We start from the raw sequence: 24,189 nt of genomic DNA, 5'->3' as shown, positions 1-24,189 counted from the left end.
AAAATGTTAAGCATTTCTTAAAAACTTAAGTTGTACCATGTATAGGTAATACGGTACTGCCTGTGTCCTGCCCAGTCTAAACCTTAACTGCGCAGTTTTAAGGTAATTACGGTAGTTCCTGCCTGAGATCAGCACAGTTCAGCATGGAGCAAGCCACTCCTGCCTCAGAGTCATTTGGTGCTTCTGAGCTGAGCACAGTTCCAGGCACACAGCAGTTCACATTGGAGCCGCAATCAGCAGTTTAATTCTGAGTCTGAGTGTGTAGCACAGAAACTCTTTTTATCCAAGTTACAGCCAAATCTGACATGCAGAGAACTGCGCAGTCTGAAAACGCGTCTCTGTATGGCGGCAGGAATCCGCCATGCTCTTCCGCCTGCCTAAGCTTGATTCCGCCTTCTGCCCAGGTGCAGGCGGGGAACGCTGAGCCATCGGCACGGTCTCAGAGCACTCTCCTCCGATCCCAAGCGGAACACAAACATCCAGTCCCATAAAAGCCTTGAAATGCTTTAAAGCCAGAGTTTACGCTGGCAGCACAGCTCCCAGGAAGCCGCGCTTTAAGATGATGTAGCTTTTTTTGTTGTTGTTGTTGTTGTTGAATCAGGAATCTCTCTACAGCACGCCACCAACAAAACAGCAAAAATCTGTGTTAAACTCTCTTTCCCTTATTTTTAAGCCTTCTCAGGTTTTTAAGTGGATTTAGCCCCACGTTGGGCGCCATCTGTTGAAATAGGAGCGGCAGGGCTGCGTCCCCGGCACCTGGCCGCCCGCATGCATGGCTAGTTTATACCCAGAAATAATTACACGGAAACCGTATTCTTTCAAACACTGCCTGGCCGGGCTAGGTCCAGTTTCTTATTGGCTAGCTCTTACATATTGTTCTAACCCATTTCTAATATTCTGTGTAGCCCATGAGTTGGCTTACCAGAGAGGATCTTAACCTGCGTCTGTCTGGAGCTGGAGAATCATGGCGACTCTTCTCAGCTTCTTTTTCCCACAATTCTGTTCTGTTTTCTCCACCCACCTAAGGGTTGGCCTATCAAATGCAAATGGGCCTAGGCAGTTTCTTTATTAATAAGAAATCACTCCCACATCAATCTCACAAATCTGACAATCTAATTATCTAGCACAGCACCTGGTACAGCTCTGGTACTGTTCTGCCCACATTATTCCATTCACTGTCTAACACAGCACGGGGATCTAGGTTTCAACTCTCCCTTTTACAAAGAAATGCTCTAAAGCTCATAGAAATTAGGTTATTTCACCCAAGGTAATAGGCTCACCATGTAAGAGCAAGGATCGATTCTTGTTCCATCCAATTCCCAAGTCCATATTTTATATTTCCAAAGAATGATCATCACCATAACCAGATCTTAAAAAGACAATGGCCTTTTGTACATTCAAATCTTTATTGCATGGGCTATAAGATAATAGTAACCATGCCTACAAAGTATGGTGACTTACAGGTACTGTCTTGTGACTTTATGCCCAGTTATATCTCTTCAGTGCTCATTTACTGAGCTCTGACTCTGCACAATGGTCGACATTTTGCACAAGATGGATCAGGTTAACCTTGTCATTTTCCAGTGCAGAGGTTGCTGCAGTTCTTTGTGGAAAATTTCCTTCACAAAGCTAATTTTTTTTTGTCAGGGTTAATTTCTTTTACAGCAGAGACTAACTATGCCCTTGTTCCTAGAGAAACAACATTCATCATATGGTTTGGGGTATCTGAATGACAGCATACCCAGAGCTGATTGGTTTCACAGGTGATGAATGAGCAGGCCCCTAAATCTGCAGAAAGGCAAAAATCTTTTTGTTTTTTTCTGGCCCAAATCTCACAAAGCTTATCCTGCTCCAGGTTTTCAACACAACAGAAGCTTTAAATTTAACCGAAACAGAGAGTATAGTCAGAATGAAAACAGCATTAATTAAAAGAGGCTGTTGAATTCCAGGCAAATTGCTGTTGTAAGTCAGAGCAAAGGGAATAGGATGCTGAGGTTTTTATTCATCAGAGGAAAGATCCTGCGGTCATTTATAAATCATTAGCAAGACTTGTCCACTGTGTCCAGGGCCTTCACAGATAGACTCACTTCTATATCAGAAGCATCACCACCAAGATAATGTGGGAATAAAAGATTTAGTAATAAAATGTGTGTTTCATTGACTATAAAAACATTACTGGATAAGTATAGAAAATCAGAAACCCTTAGAAAAGGATAAAGGGAAAAGGCATATTGCTTGTAACCCCTGATTCCAGATGTCTTTCGACAAATCATAATTCTAATTAAATTGAAAATTATAATAAATAGCAAAATTTAAAATTGATCTAATAACTGATTAAATTTAATTTTAGCATACTTTTAAATTGTTAATTATACATAAGTGTACATGGATAATATATAAGTACTGTTTGGGCATTTTACAGTACATATGTTAAGTTCTGAAATAATTACATCATTTCTCCTTTTCCTTTTTCTAGTAACTCCCATGAACTCCCGTCTTGCTCTCTCTCTTACATTCACAGTCTAAGCAGTGTTTTAATTTAGTATCAGAGGGCAAGTACATTTACACTCTTCACAGTTGTAAGTTCCCTTGCTGGATAATAGGCGTCCTGTTACACACTCACAGCTCTTAGTGCACAACAATTTTAATAAACAAGCATGTATTCATATAGAAAATGTATTATATAAAATTATAAGTTGATCATTTATAATCCTATAATTGTTTTCCTTTGTTAATGTTGTTTCTATAAACTGTTAAATTATCCTTTTTTGGAAGTTTAATCACTTTTCTGATTAAAAAAACCAGTGAACATTAATTTGAATACTGGACCACCCAGTCACCATCATTGGTCTTGAAATTCAGATTCACTACATCAGCCAAGTTAGCGCTGCTCAACATCCATTTGCACTTGTAAAATATGTGGGAGGTGTGGGTTTGTATGCTTGCAAATTAAATGAGAATACTTAGCAAAAAGTAACTGTGGATTGTCTCATTTGCTCAGACTTTTATTAAAAAACAGCTTCAGGGCTGCAAATTTAACCTCTGAGCTTCATGTGCATAAGGGAGGGGGCAAGTTAAAAATGTAGTTTTTTTTAATAGTAGACAGATTATGATTCCCCACAAAGGGGTGATCAATTTAATCATTCTAGATGAATACCTACAACTATTACAAAATCAATGAAAATGAGGCTGAGCTCTCATGTCCAGGTATCATATCCCTTCTCTCTGCCTGTCTTTACCTAGACCCAATGTTTCTTTAGGGTAATGATCTATCCTGAAATAGATTGAAATTTTCAAGCATGAAAAGCAAAATTAAACTATACAATAGATTTTTTTTAAGTTGTAAAAGAATAGCCACTATGGTGCTAATTTATTTAATTTAATGCTTGCCCAAAAAATCAATAGGAACATGTTCATTAACTGATAAATCAAATGTTCCTACTTATTTGTGCATACCATCTGACCAGTCTTAACTTTTTCTGAGAGCCCATTTTGTTATAACAAATACCAGTTCAGTTTATTTGAAAGCAAATGACCCCCTAGTAGAACAGGGAGGATATCATATGCCCAGAGAAAAGTACACTGAATTCTTTACAATATATTGATATTCTGTGACTGTTTCTTAGTCTTTCAAAGCCCTCTTCCATGTAGTCTTACCAGTCAAAACAAAAGTCCTACTGTTTTCATCCAATTTCTTGTGATGCAGAAGGTAAAGTACTATGCATCTTGTGACAATAAGAAGTGTCACGTATATAAGGAATCCTCCTTAATTGTTTTTTGCTTCTTTATGGATTAGATTCATGCTAACAATTACACAGAAAACTCTTTATTTATTTACTAAAAATTTCCACCTCTTCCCTTCTTCCCTTTCCCCTCTCCCTACCTTTCCCCCCTCCCCCTCCCTCTCCAGTCCTAAGAGAAGTTAGGGTGGGTGCCCTGCCCTGTGGGAAGTCCAAGGTCCTCCCCCCTCCATCCAGGTCTAGGATGCAACTATAGCCTCTTCTGTAGACATTTAAATTAAGAGAACACATATTTGTGTGCATCATTGCTCATGTCTTACTCATTTCTTGATTATGTCTGTGTTTAGGCCCTTATTCCCTTACCCTTAAGTGCAGTGCTAATATTTTCTATTAGGTTAGCACAAATTAAAAGGTATGAGGAATCAGTATAGATTGCCCTTTGCTGCTGTATTGATTAGAATAGGGACCATTATGTCTCGTCAGACTATTCTGAACTTTGCTACTAAATGTTAATACACTAGAGATTAAGCCTTTAATGCATAATTTCAAAAAACTGGATGGGACAATCAATTGCTGGGAAGTTCATTAATTGCCAGCTATATCTATTTACTTTCAAGTTTAAAATCATATAGGGTGTTTTTTGAAATAAATTTAAATGAACAGGAAGTGTAATTCATCTTTCTATATAATCTACAATGTATTAAAATATAATAAAATAATCAACCTAAAACAAAAATAGTAGCATGGGTAATATTTATAGCCAACCAAATCAGACAAATGAAAAACATGGCATCTCCCTGACTCTGCCCTCTTTCTCCTAGTATATAGCCTAGCTTTTCCCACCTAGTTCTATTCTGCCCTTGCCATAGGCTCAAAGCAGTTCTTTATTCATTAACCAATACAAGCAAGATACAGACAAAAGGACCTCCCACATCAACCTATTTAAGTGTTTGGCCTCTGGAAAGAGCCAGAGCAGTATGTACAACTAGCATGAACTAGTAGCCCCCCCCCCCCAAGAAGCCTCACTCTTTTCACTGCCAATACTGTATCAGGAAGACCTCTCTTAAAGGAGATGCAGTGCTCCTGCTTGCTGCCAGCAAACAGAGCACATCTAAACGGAAATGTGGCTATCAAGAAGTTATGCTAAAGTCTGTTCTCTTGTATCTATAATTTCTTTCCAACCTCTCTCAGGTTTTATGTAGATGTAATCAGCCCAAGTTGCTATGCCATTTTTATTTGTACAGAAAAGGGGAAATGGTGTGAAAAGTCTTTCTGTATATGTGTTGCTTTAATTGGTTAATGAATAAAAAAGCTGGTTGGGCTTGTGACAGGATAGAATAGAACAAGACAGGAATTCCGTGCAGAGAAGAGAAGAAAAGAACATGGAGTCAGAGAGATGCCATGTAGTGCTGAAGGAGAAGGACGCCAGCAACCAGCCAGAACCTTACTAGTAAACCTTGAGCCTTGTGATAAAATATGAAATAATAGAAATTGGTTAATATGTAAAAGTTAGTTAATAGGAATCCCAAACTAATAGGCCAAGCAGTGTTTTTATTAATATAGTTTCTGTCTAATTATTTCAAGTCTGGGCAACTGAAAATGAACAAGTAGCCACTCCAACAGAGAGGAAAGGGGAGGAAGAAAGTGATACAATTCTATTTTAATTGCAAATATACTTAAAACATTAAAAATAGATCTACCACATGACCCAGTTATGCCACTACAGAGCATATAACTTAAAGACTCTATATCTGACCATAAAAATACTTGAATATTCAGGTTTATTGTTGATCTATATATAATTGTAGGGAAATTGAACCACTTTAGATATCAATCAACATATGAATGCATATAAAGATATATATGTACAGTGGAAATTTATTTCTTTGTACATAAAAATAAAAGCATGAAATTCACAGGAAATGAGTAGATAGATAACATCAAATCTCAAAGATATAGTATTAATCAAGATAATTTAAACTCAAAATATAAAAAGCACATGTTCTGTCTCATATGTGGTTCATAGGTTATGATGTATGCATATACATTTATAAACAACTGAAAGTATATTGATAAAGTCTGAAATACTAGAAAGATCAAGATAGGAAATGATGAGAGGAGATGGTGTGGGAAAGGACTAATGGAACATGAATAATAAGAGCCTGAGGGGGAGGCTATACAAAAGGAACTAATAGGTAGTTTGATGGTAGGTAGATGGGAAGGAAGGGAAGACATTAAGATATGCTTTGCTTGAAATGTAGAAAATACATTCTGACAAAGGCATTGCTAGCTGAATTCTCACATTTTTGCTGCTGGTGATATAAAATGATTCAGTCATCGAGTAGGATTCTTGCTGTTTCTCAGAAATTAAAGCATTGTATTATCATTTGGAATGCATATATANAATCTGAAACTGGAAGCAAGCAGGGTGAATTCTAGATGGTAGATGTATAAGTATATAAGTACAGAACACCATGCTTGGAATATGTCACCAGGAGTGAAGTCATGAAAGTTAAGGATGAATGTTTATTATTTTCTTCCAAGATTTCTTTCATCATGGTGTTACATCAAAACAATAGTAACCCTAAATAAGAATGGGTGGTAGAAGTGAAGATTCTACCACTGAAGTGGAGATCAGCAGATAATACAATGACTGATGATCCATGTGGTAGTAGATTAGAGATGGATACATTAGTGTGAACTTATAGAGGTGGAGATATAGAAATATTTCTGAGTATATGCTTTTACGTGGATTAGTACAGGAATGTAGACAGCCTGGTTCTGCTAATTCAGAAGACCTAGAAATGATTATCTGACAATAACATGAAAAGAACTGGTATTCCTTCCTCTTTATTTCTAATATATCATTTAAAAGAAAATAAAACACTGATGGTCAATAAATAATTATAGATATACATGCAATAAAGGCAAATCCAGATGGAAAAGACCTCTAAATGGGTCAAAATGTTGGACAAATGTACATAGGTTTGGGGAAAGAAGAGATAGTTATAAAAAGAAGTAATTATTTTTAAAAATAAAAGTCTTTAAAGAGACAGTACAGATAGTCACAGATTAAAGAAAAATAAGTCATGTAAAGATGGAAAACACACAAAGCGTCTGGATTATGTATACTATTGTGTTTTCTTTGATTTTTTGACTGTGAATGAGATAAATACAGAAAGATTTTGATTCTGGGGGTGACTAAGCTAAACTAACATGTATATTTTAAAGATATAATGACTTTAAAATTTGGGTATAAGGATATATTGGAAAAGAGGTCCTGCTTTTGGAAAAGAAATTCCATCTAGACTAATGTAGTTTGATGGACCACACCCCCCAAAAGTCTCTGTAAACCACCCAAATTACTTCACCCAACAAAAATCAGGAAGCAGTTTGTAGAGAACTATGCTCAAATTCCCAAGTATTGTTTATATACATTTGTTTACATTTAAAGGGGGATATGCTATAGAGATGAATACTTTGCATTGGTATGGATTTTTATTTATTTATACAAATTTAAGTTCAATTTTGTTATATGTATATTTCTGCTCTTGATTAAGGTATTGTATTTGTACAGCTCATTTAAAAATGTAATACATTATTAAGGAATACTGGTTAATAGATAGTCGTCTATAATAGTCAAGCTTGTAGTCATGCTAGTTAGGTTCTCTAGAAATATAAAAATATAATTTATTTAGATAGATAATCTTCAAATGGTTCAAAGACATATGGAATATGGCTTTGAACTATTTTAAGAACTTAGAGCTTTTCATGACAATGAGACACATCTGCTCCTGGCAGTACCAATCTACTTCATGAGGGGGATGGACACTGAAGAGACACTTGTGGAGTTTGCTAGCCATTTAGGCATGAAACTGATCTTGCCTTGACTACTTGATGTTATGCTGTATGAACTGGACATGCAGGACCCACAGAGAAATGACTACTAAAGTACCTAAAGAAGATGAGACAGTCCTTCAGGTTTCCTGCTTCATGAAAGAAATTGCCAGACATTGTGCAGGACACAGAAGAAAATGACTGAAAAGCTTCCTATATAGGTAGAATCATGTCTAAAATTTCCTATATCATGAAAAAGTCTGCCAGTTACTATGGGCATGTAGTCTGAAGTTGGGTGCCCCAATGTTACAGAAGAACTTTGGCAGTAAGATGCCAATTTTAGAGTTTTGGAGGTTGCTTACAATGCATTTCTTGTTAACTTAGGTTATAGTATATCCTTCTGGGTTCTTTGATGGAGTTGAAGAATAAACAGTTATAGTTTTCCTTAGTTATAAAAAGGATAAAGTAGATATAAATATTGAAACTGTAATGCTTGCATATGTAATTTTCCATGTTAAGTTAAATCATTTCTTATGTAGACAGAAAAGGGGAGATGATGTGGGGAGTCCTGCATATGTGCTGCTTTTATTAGTTAATGAGTAAAGAAGATGCTTGGGCCTATGACAGGGCAGAATAAAGCTAGGTGGGGAAACTAAAGTGAATGCTGGGAGAAAGAAGGCAGAGTCAGGAAGATGCCATGTAGCCATCACACTAGACAGAACCTTGTGATAAAATATAAAACTAAAAATGGGTTAATGTATGATGTAGAAGCTAGCTAGAGGTACGCTTAAACTATTAGGCAAACAGTATTATAATTAATATTGTTTCTGTGTGTTTATTTTGGGTCTGGGCAGCTAGAAATGTACAAGTGGCCTCCACCAACAGTAATACTCCTTAAACATGCCCAGAATATTATGAACTTATTTTAAAAATAGATGAAAATGGAAAGATGAAAGAATAGATGAATGAGGCCTTCAGTCACTATGCAAGCAGAAGGAATGATGTCAGCATCAATTTATGTTATAACTTCTACCTACAAAACAAAACTGGTTGTTCAACTTTGTTTTACTGAAATCAATTTCTAGCTACGGCCTTGAATATATATATATATATATATATATATAGATAGATAGATAGATAGATAGATAGATAGATAGATAGAGCGAGCGAGCAAGCAATACCTTGAAAGAAGAATCCTTTTATGGGGTTAGCAAGATACGAGGCATTAGGGAGATATATGTATATATATATTTAGTGATTTAAATACTTTTAGTTAAATCACTTTATCTGAATCTTAACCAAAATAAATCTACTTTGTGCAACTTGGGGGCATGTTTATTCCTCTACACTCCATAGATTTGGTATAAAAAAGACAAGATGTTGTTTGTTTGTTTTACCTATTCATTTTTCACGAAGAATGCATATTTCTTGTGATAAATCTTTTTCCATTTATGGATTTATTTTTGACCCTCTTTTATCAGGCTAATTTCTTTGTGGAAAATATCACTCCAGTAATGTTGGTGATAATTCATATAAGTCATGGGAATACACAAAATAAATATAATAAAAATAGCTACTTATGTGGGTATAAAATACATCTCAAATAATATAAAGATATTCATACATTCCATTTGGTTGTGTGCCTGAAATCCTCTCCAATTTAATAAGATGTCAAGAGAGCTATTAATAAGTGAGAGCTAAGCACCACAGTGAAGCGTGGGCACTGACTTTTTAAACTTACAGGAAAAGGACAGCTTTTTAATTGGACAAGTTGCTATATTGCCAGAATCACAGGAAAAAAATCAGATTTAGTAGTAGCAAAATACTTTCTGCCCATATCAATGATAAAAGATAAAAAGAATATTTTCTTTCTTCTATATATGAACTAAAAGACTACACACAGACATTCAGGTCATGTGTGCTTGTTAGTGTTAATGAGGTAAAGGATAGCATACTACTCATGTGTACAGTGCTCAGTGGTCACCAACTGATGACTTCTCAAATAAAAAATATTTTTATTCTCTTCTTCTTTGCACATCTGAGACATGCATGTGGACACAAGATATTTTACACAGTGAGACTATGTTTGCAATATATAAAGCTGGTGTACAATTTTATCTGAAAAGCAGGGTTTTTTTTTCTATCATAAGAATACTCTTGGCTTCTTAAAGTCTTAAAGATTTTTTTTGTAAATTAGATGTTTTACAGCTTAATAATCTGTATAGCATTTTAAGTGAGTGCTGCGTAATGCTAAAAGTAAACTCTCAGATGTTTCTATTTGCAGTAGGTTGTGATTAATACAGCCATTCTAAGCGCAGGTAAATAGATAGAACTAGAAAAAGACATCTTGAATGAGGTAAACAGAAACATATAAACAAGCATGGTAGGTACTAACTCCTAAGTGGATCTTAGACATAAAGCATAGGATAACCAGCCTACAGACCACAACCCCAAAGAATGGAAACAAGGAGAATCCTAAGAGGGACATATATCGATAACCCTGGGAAGGGGAAATAGGCAACATCTCTTAAGTAAATTGGTAGCATGGTTGGAGGGTGGAGGGTGGTAAGGGAGTAGGGAAAGAAAAGGTATAATGGAGAACATGAGGGATTGGGATGGTCGAATTGTTTTTTAAGCGTTCAACCTCTGCCTTAAGAATCCTGGATTCATCTTGTAAAGACTTTATCATATTTCTATCAAACCATTTAGTGCCAAGGAAAACTACGAATCCCAGAAGGATCCATAGATGTGGGGTGCTAGACACCTCTTGTAAAATCTCCCACATGGTATAATTAAAAAAAAAAAAATGTTAAATTCTTAAATGGTAACGTGTTCAGAAATTTTATTTATAAAAGAATTTTTTTTTTTTTTTTACCTGCAACGACTGGTTCCTGCCGGTGGTGGTCTCGGTGGTTTTGGAGCCTGTCTTGGAATTAGCTCTTGTAGACCAGGTTGGCCTCGAACTCCCAGAGATCTGCCTGTCTCTGCCTCCCGAGTGCTGGGATTAAAGGGGTAAGCCACCACAGCCTGGCCGGCCTTGAACGCACAGAGATCTGCCTGCCTCTCTGGATATTATGGGCCTGAAGGCCGAGTGTATCTCGGACTTGGCACTGGGGCCTGAGTCACGAACTAAAAAAAAAAAAAAAAAAAAAAAAAAAAGGCACCACCCGGGAGCGTGCTGTCTTAGCTAGTGGGCTAAGCGCTTAAGTCAAGGGCAAAATTGCCCGACGTAGGATGCCAAAATGTAACGGCGTAAACGAATGCAGACAGATTGTCAAAATATATACAGCCTTAATGGAGAAATAGACTTACAGAACCACCATTCCCGTGGAGACCAGGAAAGCAGAAGCAGTGTCTGGGAGTATGCTCACCAAATTTATAGGCTAACATTAGCCCGAGGCAAACACGCCTCCTAAGGGGCAGGACTTATCCCTACAGGTACTATAATGTCTCAAGTTTGTTACTTAAATTTTCAGACTTTTAAGTTAAACTTTTTCAAAAGGTCTTAGAAACCTCTTGAAGAAGCTTCCTAAAATATATACACATGCACAAGAAATACAATTTGGAGTTACTGTATAATGGGGAAATACAGTAACCAGACTAGATACCATATGCTACAAAATAAAACTCACAGTAATGGCTTTGTGTTATATCATTTTCAATCAAGGAACTAATATAATGGAAGTTTTGAAAGTCTAGCACCCAAGGCTACCTTCAGAGTTCAAGGAAGAAGTCCAAAAAGAAGCAAAATTGAGCATATCTTTTTCTATTTGAGGAGTAAAAACTCATATATGTGATATAAGCATTTTTTTTTAAATTTTCCTTTAATTTCTTGTCCTAATTGTCTATAATTTCTTAGCTCTAATTCTTTAATTCCAATTCTGTACTTATAAATCTTTTTTCTAAATCTCTGTTTCAATTCTCCTTGCCTTTTTTTTTTTCATCTTCAATAACACCTTTTACAGGACGTTTAATAATAAAAAAGTTACAAGGGTCACTCACATCTCATTAATCATAGCACATTCCTTGGGTAAGCAATAAGGGCAGAACCATTTACGATGACAACACAAAGTTTTAAGATTTCTGTTGTAAGAATGTGATCAGAAGCCAGGGACACAGTATCCGGTTAGACAAGCTGTGAGACATAGTTCTTTTGATCATGATATATGACTCCCCTCTGTATGTTGTGAATATGTTTTATTACCATTGGTTTGTAAAGAAGCTGTTTTGGCCAGTGGCTAAACAGAGTAAAGTCAGGCAGGAAATCTGAACAGAGATACAGAGAGAAATTAGGTAGAGTCAGGACGAAGCCATTCTGCTGTCGAAGGAGGACACACCTAAACCTTAGGAACCTTACTGGTAGGCCATAGCCTCATGGCAATACACAGATTAATAGAAATGGGTTTGTTAAGATGTAAGAGTTAGTTAATAAGCAATGTTGTGATTAATATAGTTTCTGATTGAAAACTGAGCTGCCAGGAAATGAAAGAGCAGTCTCCTACCACAGCTAGACTTTGCAAATGAAAAATTGCCATGATTTTTAAGGCTTCTTTATGTTAATAACTTTGGATAGACACCTGTGACTCTGACCTTGTGCATAACTGTAAAGTTTTTGACCTAAGATCCCCATATGAAAACCTTAGTCTAGTTTAAACTTGATCTGAAGTGAAAATGAACTGTGTGTAGTTTATCAATGAGGAGAAGTTGTTTTCTGATATTAGTTGAGTAAGAGGAACAAAGCAGGCTTTTAAATGCCTTTCAATCCTTGTGTGACAACAGATCTATTTATGAAGCATATCCTAGTATATTTTTTTATATATCAGAATTATACAATGTAATGAGAAATAATCTTCCTTATCATTCATGGATATATTTGCCCATAAGATTGAGATGCAATTATCGAATTACACATACACACACATATCTAATATATATATATTATATCATATGAAATTTCACACTACAGTGCAGGGATTGGGGAAAACCCATACTTTCTTTAGCAAATGTGAAATTACAGACAGAAGTAATAGTTTCTAGAGTTGATGATCCTGCAGGCTTTTCCTGGATAGAATTCACCATTTCTCTGGTGGATTGACATCTGAATTCTAGTTATTACCTGCTGTATACTTCCATGGCCTTCCCAAACATTAATAGACAACTGCAAACATTGCATGCTGTTTCCAATGTTATTGGCTAGCCTCTACAACCCGTAACATCCCACTGCTGAAGATACCACATAATTATGGTATTGAACATGGGGAGAACAAGCTGGTGCTCAATTAGAAACTTAGCTGCATGCTACTAAACCTCACTGTAGTTGTTTTCATTTTTTTTTTTTTTACTCTTTTGCTCTTTGTGGGATCTGGTATCCAGATTTCAATAAATGTACATAGAGTCTCATATCCTTTTTTCTTACTATGAATGCTCAGCCTTAGTGTGACTTGTTTCCTGACAGCTTTTCTTAAATTATCCTGTCAATTTTTGCCTCAGGGCTTTTCTCTTTATCCTATATACCTTTTGTTTTGTCTTCATATTCTGTGGCTTGATGTGTAGCCTAGTGGCTGGTCCCTGGAGTCCTCCTCTTCTTTTCCTTTTACTTCCCTGACCTTCCCTTCCCAGATTTTTCCTCTTATTTATTCTCTCCAATAGCCAGCCCCTCTTTTGTTCTGCCTTGCTATTGACTATTCAGCTTTTTATTTAACAGGCAAAATAACACGGCTTTACAAAGTTAAACAAATGCAAAATAAAAGAATATAACACATTTTTGCATCACTAAACAAATATTCTATAGCATAAGCAAATGTCACATATTAAAATCATGTTCTACAACACCTAACTTTTAGGTATGGGTATACTTGGACCTCAGTTTTCCACCTCAAACATTTTACCTATTGTATCACCCCCTACACACACAAGAACTCATGTGTGCATGCACTTACATTAAGATAGAGTTTCAATAACCAGGCTCATTTTTAACTATATAGGTTATATTGGCCTTGAACTCATGATCTTTTTGCCTCTATCTTTGCAATCACTGTGTTTTCAGGAGTGCATCACCACAGTTGGCCATAAAATCAATTCTTAACTTGAAGGTCAAAGTCTGTAATGTGTGGAATGGTGCCTGGCACACATACATATTTTGTATCTGCTATCAGTAGAGGAAGAAATTATCTGCAGTAATGAAAATGTATACATTCCTAGGGATATCACACATGTAAGTCACAATAGGTTTAGATTTACAATGTGGACTTTCTATTTTAAACAATTTACATCTCAATAAAATATTGCTGGGGGACCCAATGAAAATAGGTACTACTGGAAGCTGAGAAATTAAATATACAAAAAATTAAAATTATATTTTGAAGTAAGCAAGTCCAAGATTTGGTTAAGAAACCAGGCAGGTGTTTGCCAACATTTTAAAAGATCACGTTTGATAAAAAAAAAAAAAATAGCATGGAGTGGGGCTCAATCCAGGGAGGAAACAAGAGTAGAGAGTACATACAACCACTACATTTTGTTTCCATCATCCCTCTAACAAATCTGAGTTCATAGTTAATGCTACATTTCCACAGGTAAGCAGGATGCACTGAGTGATAGTTAATGAGCTTTCTGAAAAGCTGAGGATATTCATCTTACTTCACAGAGAGTAGTATTGGGCAGTCCTGATACACTCAATGACAGGGCAGGGAAAGGTATTGGGAGGAGAGAAAAGTGATAAAACCATGAGAAATTTGGATTTCCTTTTTTTTTTCCTTAGAATATTAGAAGTGAACGCCGAAAACAGTGATTGGCAATGTACACTAAAAGTGAAAACAGAATTCAAAGGTGACTTCTCAAATAACTCAGATGAATTTGTAGACAGCACAGGAAAGAGGTTTGCAATCTCATCAATCCTCATACATGTAGAAGTATTATAGTTGCAGTTTATAAGATATTATGGTGAGCTTAATAAAATCTGAAAAAGTTAGAAAATAGGCATCCATAAAGTTTCCTTTTAGAAGATGTACCAATGGAAATAATTTCCTTATTTTACAGATACCTGTACAAAGGTGTTCAAAATTTTTGAAATAGGAAAATACTATAAATAATTGTAAAATCATTAGTAAGTGCATCCACCTGAATTCTGGCCAGAAACAGGTTGTTTTCAAATTGCATGAGGTCAGGCGAATATAATGAAAAAAAAAACAATTTAAAATATATGAATCCTATATGCTGAGAATGTTGTTAATAATACAAAGAGGCATAGCCGGGCACTACCTAAAGGGAAAAGAAGAGTTGTCATCAGGAGAGAAATGAGGAGTCCTCTTTATTGGAGTTGAGAGATTTAGTCAAGTAATACAAGATGCCCAGTGCTGGCTGTATGACACAGTTGTAATTCCAGCACATGTAAGTATGAGGCAGAAGAATCATGACTTAGACGCAAGCCAAGGTTATATAGAGATACCTTGTCAAAAGTAAATTAATAAAATAAACATAATTTTAAAAGAAAAATAGAACAAGGGGCAGAGAAGCAGGAAGAGGAATGAAGAACAGAACATGGAGGAAGAGGACGGAATGAGGAGGAGGCAAGGGCTGGAGAAAAGACAGAAGAGGGTAGGGGAGTAGGTAGAGAAAGAGGAAAAGAGAAAGAGGAGGAGGAAGAAGAACAGGAAGGAAAATAGGAAAAACAGGAGCTTTCATTGTGTCTCCAGTTTGTTACTTGTGGTTTCTGAAGGTCAGAAATCAAGAGAATTTGTTGATATGGTCAATATACAGCAGCCTCACGTGATACAAAAGAAGACAGAAAATGGCAAATAAGAATGGAGGATATTGAAGATATACACACAAAGTAAATATACATAAATTCTCATTTATTAATTGAAATAAACTCAGGTGTTTAAAGTTAAAAGACAAGAATCTGAACAGAGGAGACATAGTGAATACTTGAGCTGGTGTCCTTATGTGTTGTTGACATATTGTATATGTTTCTGTCTGTAATGATGCACACAGATATAGGGTGCAACCAATTACCTTTAGGTTGATTTAAGTATTATTGTAAATGAAAATGTTTGAAAAATATGTGTACCAAACCGTAAACTACTTCTATTGATTTGAGGGTAGATTTTGGAAAGAACAGAAAACACTTCTATAGTTGCATGAGTTTTTTATTTATTTGTAATAAGAGAACATTATTTTAAAAACACATTTTATTAATACTTTGAGAATTTTATACAATGTATTTTGGTCACATTTATTCTCTGAACTCTTCATCCTCTAGATCTATATTCCTCCTTATCCACCCAATTTTGTGTCCTCCTTTTCAACCCACCTAATCCAACAGCTAGTTTGAAATACCACACTGCTAGTTTCTCTTGAGGATCCTTATAGACTGTTGCTTAAGTTAATGGATAAGAAAAAACTGATCTTCTGAAACCCAGCCAGCTCAAGTTATTATAATCTTAATGTTGAGAGACGTGTTTACTATTTCGGTGTTCATCAGAGCTAAAACAGTCTTAAGTATAACATAAGATTAGATTGAGATGTTTTTGTTAATGGTATTGAGGTTAAAAAAACTTGAAAAACCATTTAAAAGCATACTTTTAATAGTTGAGGGGGGGACTCATTGAGGTCAAGAAAAAAGAACAATGACAACCTGGTAAATGCTGGTTGATGTTTCTTTCTTGCCAAGATTGGTTGATGATTTAGGATGCTAATGAATTCCTTGTACCCATTTCTGCCTTCAGCTTCCTGATATAAAAACTCATGGATGAATGAGTATGCCCCTGAGAATTTAAAGTACAGATGACTGATTGTTTTCATATATAAAAGTTAGGCTTTGTGATTCTTTTAATATTTCTTATAAGATTATTTTTTGAGATAAACAATAACGTGATTGATCCTTTTTTTTTTTAACCACAAAATGTACCCTGCCAGTAAAAGAACTGGCGAGAAAAATACTTTGGTTGCTTAAACTCTGTTAACCTATAATTAGTTGCTTGGATATGAATTATGTAGGTTCTTGCGATAATTTATTTTCCATCTATAGTATATGCTATGTTTAATCATATAAGGAAAATCAGAAAGATAATTTTACCTGTATTCATTATTATCATTCACTTGAAAAATAGAATGTAACCATATTGCAATTTTTATATTGCTGAAATATTTTGCTGGGATATATAAGCTATAAAGGAAAAATAAAGATATGTGTGTGTAAGAGAGAAAGAGAGAACACAAAAAGACTCTTAAGTGCGTGCGTGTGTGTGTTCTTTCCTTCTTTGACAGTCCCAAAGAGTTAAATTTTGCCCCATCACCGGCTGCAGAGAATTAAGTTTTACTCCCCCAGATTAAAAAGTCATTTGATTGATAGCCCACCGGCTCTGTAGACTTTCTCTCAAACCCTGAGCTCCTGGAAGATGGTCCTCATGGCAGCAATATATTATTATGTATAACTACAGTCATCTAATACTCAGCAAAGATCGCAAGAACAAGGAGAAGAGTGCATCTTCAACAAATGGTGCGGGGAATACTGTATGTTCACATGTAGAAGAAGTAAATTAGATCATATCTATCATCTTTCACAAAACCAATTCCAAGTCAGCCAAAGAACGAAATGTGCAACCTGAGACACTGAAACTTCCTGAAGAAATTATAGGCAGCATCTTACAGGACACAGTGACAAGATAGGACTTTCCAAATAGGACACCATTTGCCCAGGAATTGAGATCAACAATTGACAATTAGGGGATCATAAAATTCAAAGGCTTCTGCACAGGTACAGAAACAGTCAATTGAATGGATAGGATTCTTCATTCTCCACACAATGGGAGAAAATCGTTGCGTGGCAACACATCTGACAGGGGGTTAATATCTAGACTATATAAACAACTAAAATACAAAGAACATTCCAAAAGAACAAATAAAGAAACAAAAGATTTTTTATGATGTGGATGAGAAATCCCACAGCATCCTCTTCAACATATTTTGTGGGTGAAAGGTAGCCCAGATTCCAAAAGAAGAGGCTACCTTTGAGGACACTTCACTGGAAGCCATTTTTGAAGACTATTGCACCATTCTTATTCATCCCAGAGTTAATTTTAATTTATAGGTGCAGTTATATATTGATAAAGCATCACTAAGGACAAGAAACATACTAACCACTGCAATCGACAATCCCTCCAACCTCCTCCCACCTCATGTCCTCCTCATAATTTTAGTCACTAAACTCCCCATCAGAGGCAATTCCTACCCTGACTTTAGTTATAATTATTTCTTTGTCTTTTTTAGAGATTTGCCATATTTTCACATATCCTCAAGCAATATGATTTAGTTCTGCTAGTTTAATAAATGAATTTTTCCCCGTGCATTTTTTCTGAGGTTTGCTGGCAATTGTGTTTTCATACACATTTTTTTTTGCATGTAGACTTCACTTGTTCACTTGAATTGATTTGCAAAAGCCATGATGTGATGACAAGGTTCATATCTTGGTCTCAGTTTAGGATGACAGTGGGTTGTCATTTTTAGTTGGTCAGACAGGATATAGTTTGAAATACACTGGGGCATTACTTCCTATGCATATTTACAATTATTTATCTCTATTCTTCAATTGGAAATGATGGGTTTTATGATGAAAATTTTGTTGATGACTCTGCTTCTCAAAATGACTGAACACTTCTTAGACAGCAGTTGGCCTTCTTCCATGATGAGCATTTCAAAAGAAGTAACATAATCAATATAGGTGAGTTCCTATTACTTCACTTATATCGGCACTTGATGTTAAATATTTTCATGTTTACTAAATAAACAAATAAAAAGTCCTATTTCAAATGATTTTAATTTGAATATACTTGATTGTGAATGAGGTATGGTGACTTTTGTATATTTACACAACAAAGGAACATTTTGAAAGGTCAGGTGGATTCCTTTCTATTCTTTTTTTGGTCTTATTCATGTACATTTTGTGGAGTCCTCCATTTTGATGTTTATTTTCTCATTCCTTTATGCATTATTTTATGATGACTAATTCTTCATTAGATATATTAAAATTCACCAGCACTGTCATTTATCCTGTTATTAAGATGATGTGTTAATATTCTTCAGAAAGAGCTTTGTCAAAATGGGAATGTCAATATATTGAAAAATATTAATGTACTGTTTCAGCTTTTAAAAAAATTGTAATTGACAGTGAATTTAAAAGGCCAAAATAGAAGACAGAAATTAAACAGGAAAGAATCAAGAATGCAAAAGGTAAATAGTGAAGACAGGCAGTCTATGAGGTTAGGAGAGCAATGAGTGTTGCCTAAGATTTCAGAAGTAGATGGGAACTTTTCCAACCATAAGTGATTGTAAATGCAGACTGCTCATTCGTTTCCCGGCTTCCCAGACCCGAATAGTTACACAGAAACTGTATTAATTACAACACTGTTTGGCCAATAGCTTAGGTGTATTTCTAGTTAACTCTTACATCTTAAATTAACAAATTTCTATTAATCTGTGACTCACCATGAGGTTGGAGCCTATGGTAAGGTTCTGGCTGGTGGTTGGCATCATTCTCTTTCAGCAGCTATAAGGTGTCTTCCTGACTTTGCCTACTCTCTCACTATATCTCTGTTCATATTTCCCATCTGGCTTTGCTTTGCTAAGTCATTGGCCAAACAGCTTTATTCATCAACCAATAAAAAGCAACACATATACAGAACCCACATCAAGTGATGTTTGATACTGTCAAGAATCTAAGGGACAGAGACTTTAACTGTTCAACTTTATCTTTCATTTCCTACTATAATTCTATTTGCACAAGTTCCATTCTTCCCTCTGGCAGCCCAGTGACTCCTTTTTCCACCAATCCTTGTATTGTTTGTCTCATACAATTAACTTGTTTCATTCAAACTTAAATCACCCACTCACTTCTTATGCATGGAAACACTAGGACTCTGGCTCTATCATGGCTCAAAATCAAGATAGCTAGACAATAGGCATTAGGTGAATTTCAGTTTTAATACATTATTCTTTAATTATAAACATTATACATATATTTATCAATACAAATAGTGTATTTACAATTATATACACTATATAGTCTTAATTCAGTACTTCCATTGTTTCTGTTTCTTTCAGAAATAGAATTTAGCTGTCATCATCTATCCTTATGTTATTTATACTCTTATGAAATTAAAATAAATCCAATAGATGAACAATATAGAAATTATGGTAAGACATGTTCTAGATGTTAATTTATTTTTTTTGTAATGAAAAGTTGATTATTAAAATGGAAATTTTACTGAATCTTTTGGTCTTTTTTCTTTATATTTGTAGCTAATACAACATTATCCATAATCTACCCAATTTTGTAGATAACTGAAATAATCTACAAAAAATAAATTAAAAATCCAGATGAATAAACATTATGCATTACAGTGAATTTTTTTTGTATTGGAAGAGGTATCTTCTATGACTAATAGCATATGATTTATCTTTCTCTATAACTTTGAACTAGAAGGTAATTTTAATGAGGATTTTTCCATAGTTGATAAATATATATGACTACTCACTTAATCTAAAGACAGACGACAAGGTAACTATTATGGTAACAAAATTTGTTTATGGGTAAGTTATTCATTCTTTTGAAACTTTTAATAGAGTTAACTTCTGGGGTTTTATTTAAAGATACTTTAAATGTTTTTCTAGCTGTTACCTAACATTGTACTCTACATGGGAAAAGTGTAAGTGCCCATTATTGTGCTGGGGAATAATCTAGTTCTTTACTACATTTTAGTTCTATACCTTCCCCTAAATAGCATGCTGTCAGAATATTTCTGATAAAATTGCAATTGTGATTGACTCACCTCACACCAAATGTTAGTTTGTTCTTACTTACCCACTATGTGTTCTGAAAACACAAGGAAAACGTCTCTGGAAATTCATGGTAAACAAAAATTTAAAAGCTGCTGAATAAGTTGGGACTTAATGGCTCAAAATAAGAGCTCTAACCCGGGGCCAGCATTTATTGTACATAACTCACTCAGTAGAAACAAGTAGGTATGTAGGTATCCTTTCATTAGATGGCACTACTAGGTTGTAGGAAAAAAAAAAAACTATTAAACCACCAGAGGGAAGAATTAACCAGCTAACATTTGCTGTATACCAAAGGGATGGCAAACAACATGTTACAAAAAAACATAATTATAACAGGAAAAACAAAGGTGGGCAATAAAATCTCACGGTCCTGTGATATATATATGTATATATATATGTATATATATACACATATACATACATACATATATGTGGGTGTGTATGTGGGTGTGTATGTGGGTGTGTTTGTGTGTGCATGTGTGTATGTGTGTGTGTGTACACTGAATCCTATAAAATAGAAACTATTATTTTCCTTATTCTGTAGATTAGATACATGAGATGTGGATAAGTGAGAAGGTGGGGCATTAGTCCTTCTGGTTATTTTCTCAAATAACAATAAAGAAATTGCATGAGCAAGCAACAAGTAAAATCAGCTACCACCAAAAAAACTAATGAGGAATTTTCAGTGCCAAGATATATAAGTGGAACAGATCTGTGAGGTATCAGTGATTATATTTTTTGTATGATGAAGATAAGTACAGTGCAAAAGGTAAACTAAAAACACTAATTTAAATAATAAAAAGTTAGAAGGAGAAAATCCAGAGGTGAAAATTGGAAAAAAATTTTCCAGTTCAAATAAGAAGAGGGTTGTAGAAAACAAACTCTAGTGGTTATGACCTACCTCAGTTTCACTAAGGCTTTAAAACAGACCTCTGTCTGATGTGGGGTTAGTGAAGTTTTTCCCATTCTGTAGGCTGTCGTTTTGTTTTGTTGATTGTGTCCTTTCCTCTACAGAAGCTTTTCAGTTTCAGGAGGTCCCATTTATTAACTGTTTCTCTCAGTGTCTGTGCTGCTGGGGTTATATTTAGGAAGTGGTTCCCTGTGCCAATGTGTTCAAGTGTACTTCCCACTTTCTCTTCTATAAGGTTCAGTGTGGCTGGCTTTATGTTGAGGTCTTTGATCCATTTGGACTTGAGCTTTGTGCATGGTGATAAATATGGGTCTATTTTCATTCTTCTAAATGTTGGTATCCAGTTATGCCAACACCAGTTATTAAATATGCTACTTTTTTTCATTTGATATTTTTTGCTTCTTTGTCAAAAATCAGGTGTTCAAAGATATGTGGGTTGATATCCAGGTCTTCTAATCAGTTCCATTGGTCCTCCTGTCTGTTCTTATGCCAATACCAGGCTGTTTTCAGTACTGTAGCTTTGTAGTAGAGTTTGAATCAGGGATTGTGATGCCTCCAGAAGTTCTTTTATTGTACAGAATTGTTTTGGCTATCCTGAGTTTTTTTGCTTTTCCATATGAAGTTAAGTACCATTCTTTCGAGGTCTTTGAAGAATTTTGCTAGGATTTTGATTGGTATTGAGTTGAATCTGTAGATTGCTTTTGGTAAGATTGCCATTTTTATTGTTAATTCTGCCTACCCAAGAGCATGGGACAACTTTCCATTTTCTGGTGTCTTCTTCAATTTCTTTCTTCAAAGATTTAAAGTTCTTGTCATACAAGTCTTCCATGTGTTTGGTTAGTTACTTCAAGATATTTTATGCTATTTGTGGCTATTGTGAAGGGTGTTGATTCTCTGATTTCTTCCTCGGCCCTTTTATCATCTGTGTACAGGAGGGCAACTGATTTTTTTGAGTTAATCTTGTATCCTGCTACATTGCTGAAAGTGTTTATGAGTTGTAGAAGTTCCTTGGTAGAATTTTTGGGATCGCTTAGGTAAACTATCCTATCACCAGCAAACAGTGAGAGCTGGACTTCTTCTTTTTTCCAATTTGTATCCCCTTGATCTCCTTTTGGTGTCTAATTGCTCCAAAATATACAAAGAATTCAAGAAATTGGACACCAAAAGAACACATAATACAATAAAAAAATGGAGTACAGATCTAAACAAAGAATTCTCAACAAAGGAATCTAAAATGGCTGAAAGACACTTAAGGAAATGTTCAACATTTTTAGTCATCAGAGAAATGTAAATCAAAACAAATCTGAGATTCCATCTTATACTTGTAAGAATGGCCAAGATCAAAAACGCTGATGACAACTTATGCTGGATAGGTTGTGAGGAAAAGGGAACACTTCTGCATTGCTGGTGGATTTTGCAAGCTGGTACAACCACTTTGGGTGTTAGTGTGGTGATTTCTCAGAAAATTAGAAAACAACCTTCCTCAAGACCCAGTAATACCACTTTTGGGTATATATCCAAAGGATGCTCAATCGTGCCACAAGGACATGTGCTCAACTATGTTCATAGAAGCTTTGTTTGTCTTAGTCAGAACCTGGAAATGACCTAAATGCCCCTCAACTGAAGAATGGATAAGGAAAATGTGGTGCATTTACACAATGAAGTACTACAAAGCAGAAAAAAAAATAACGACAGCTTGAATTTTGCGGGAAAATGGATGAAGCAAGAAAACATTATTTTGATTGAGGTAACCCAGACACAGAAAGACAATTATCACATGTACTCACTCACAGGTGGTTTTTAAACATAAAGTAAAAAAAGCCAACCTACAAACCACAATCCCAGAGAACTTAGACAACAATGAGGGCACTAAGAGAGACTTACATAGATCTAATCTACATGGGAAGTAGAAAGTAGAAAAAGACAAGATCTCTTGAGTAAATTGGGAGCATGGAGAACTTGGGGGAGGGTTGAAACGGGAGGGAGAGGCAGGAAAGGGAGCAGAGAAAAATGTAGAGCTCAATAAATATCAATTTTAAAAAAGGAAATTAATACAGAGCTCAGTGCTGATCTTTGGACCACTAAGGCAAGAAAGTCCCACATAAATTTAAATGATATTTGATAACTTCTAACTTCAAAATAATTAGGTAGAAAGAATTTGAGTCTTTATTTGCATTCTAACACTGGTGCCTTGAAAATGTTAGAGTCAGGCCTGAAACAAGGATCAATGCTGTTCTCTGTCCTCCAATCTCAAGCTCACATTACAGATTTCAGGTCATTTTTAAGCATTTTTTCTCCTTACAATAAGGGTCTATCAAGCCTGTGCCACACTGGGCTGCTAGAATCTGAGATTAAGATCACCAGGTAATGTCTACTGTTCATGAACTATAAGAATAGCTGTATATAATTGTTAACTTTTCCCAATAGAGTGAAAAAGAAATTTCCCTATGAAATATTCATTGGTTGTTGTCTTGTCTCTCATTTTTAAAGGATTTAAGACTACTTAGAAAGATGATCTAGTGTGATGATCCTTTCCACAGTGTAATGATAGCTCTTTGTTTTCCATCAAGCAAGCACTAATCTTAAAGATAGTGATTTCTGTCCATGCTGTCTTCTTTGTGAATAGTACTAATGTTGGGGTTATGTGTCATTTCATTTACTAATTAAGCTTATATATGAACCATTGTTGTCATGGAACTTTTCATTATTTTCTCCAATAAAACAAGCCTTTAATTCCAGCACTCGGGAGGCAGAGGCAGGTGGAGCTCTGTGAGTTCGAGGCCAGCCTGGTCTACAAGAGCTAGTTCCGGGACAGGAACCAAAAAGCTACGGAGAAACCCTGTCTCAAAAATCAAAAAAAAAAAAAAA

This window comes from Alexandromys fortis, unplaced genomic scaffold, assembly GCF_014885135.2.
Source record: "Alexandromys fortis isolate MF-2015 unplaced genomic scaffold, M_Fortis_MF-2015_v1.1 scaffold_22, whole genome shotgun sequence".
Lineage (NCBI taxonomy): Eukaryota > Metazoa > Chordata > Mammalia > Rodentia > Cricetidae > Alexandromys > Alexandromys fortis.
The sequence above is the reverse complement of the archived record's forward strand: the minus strand, read 5'-3'. Positions refer to the sequence as shown.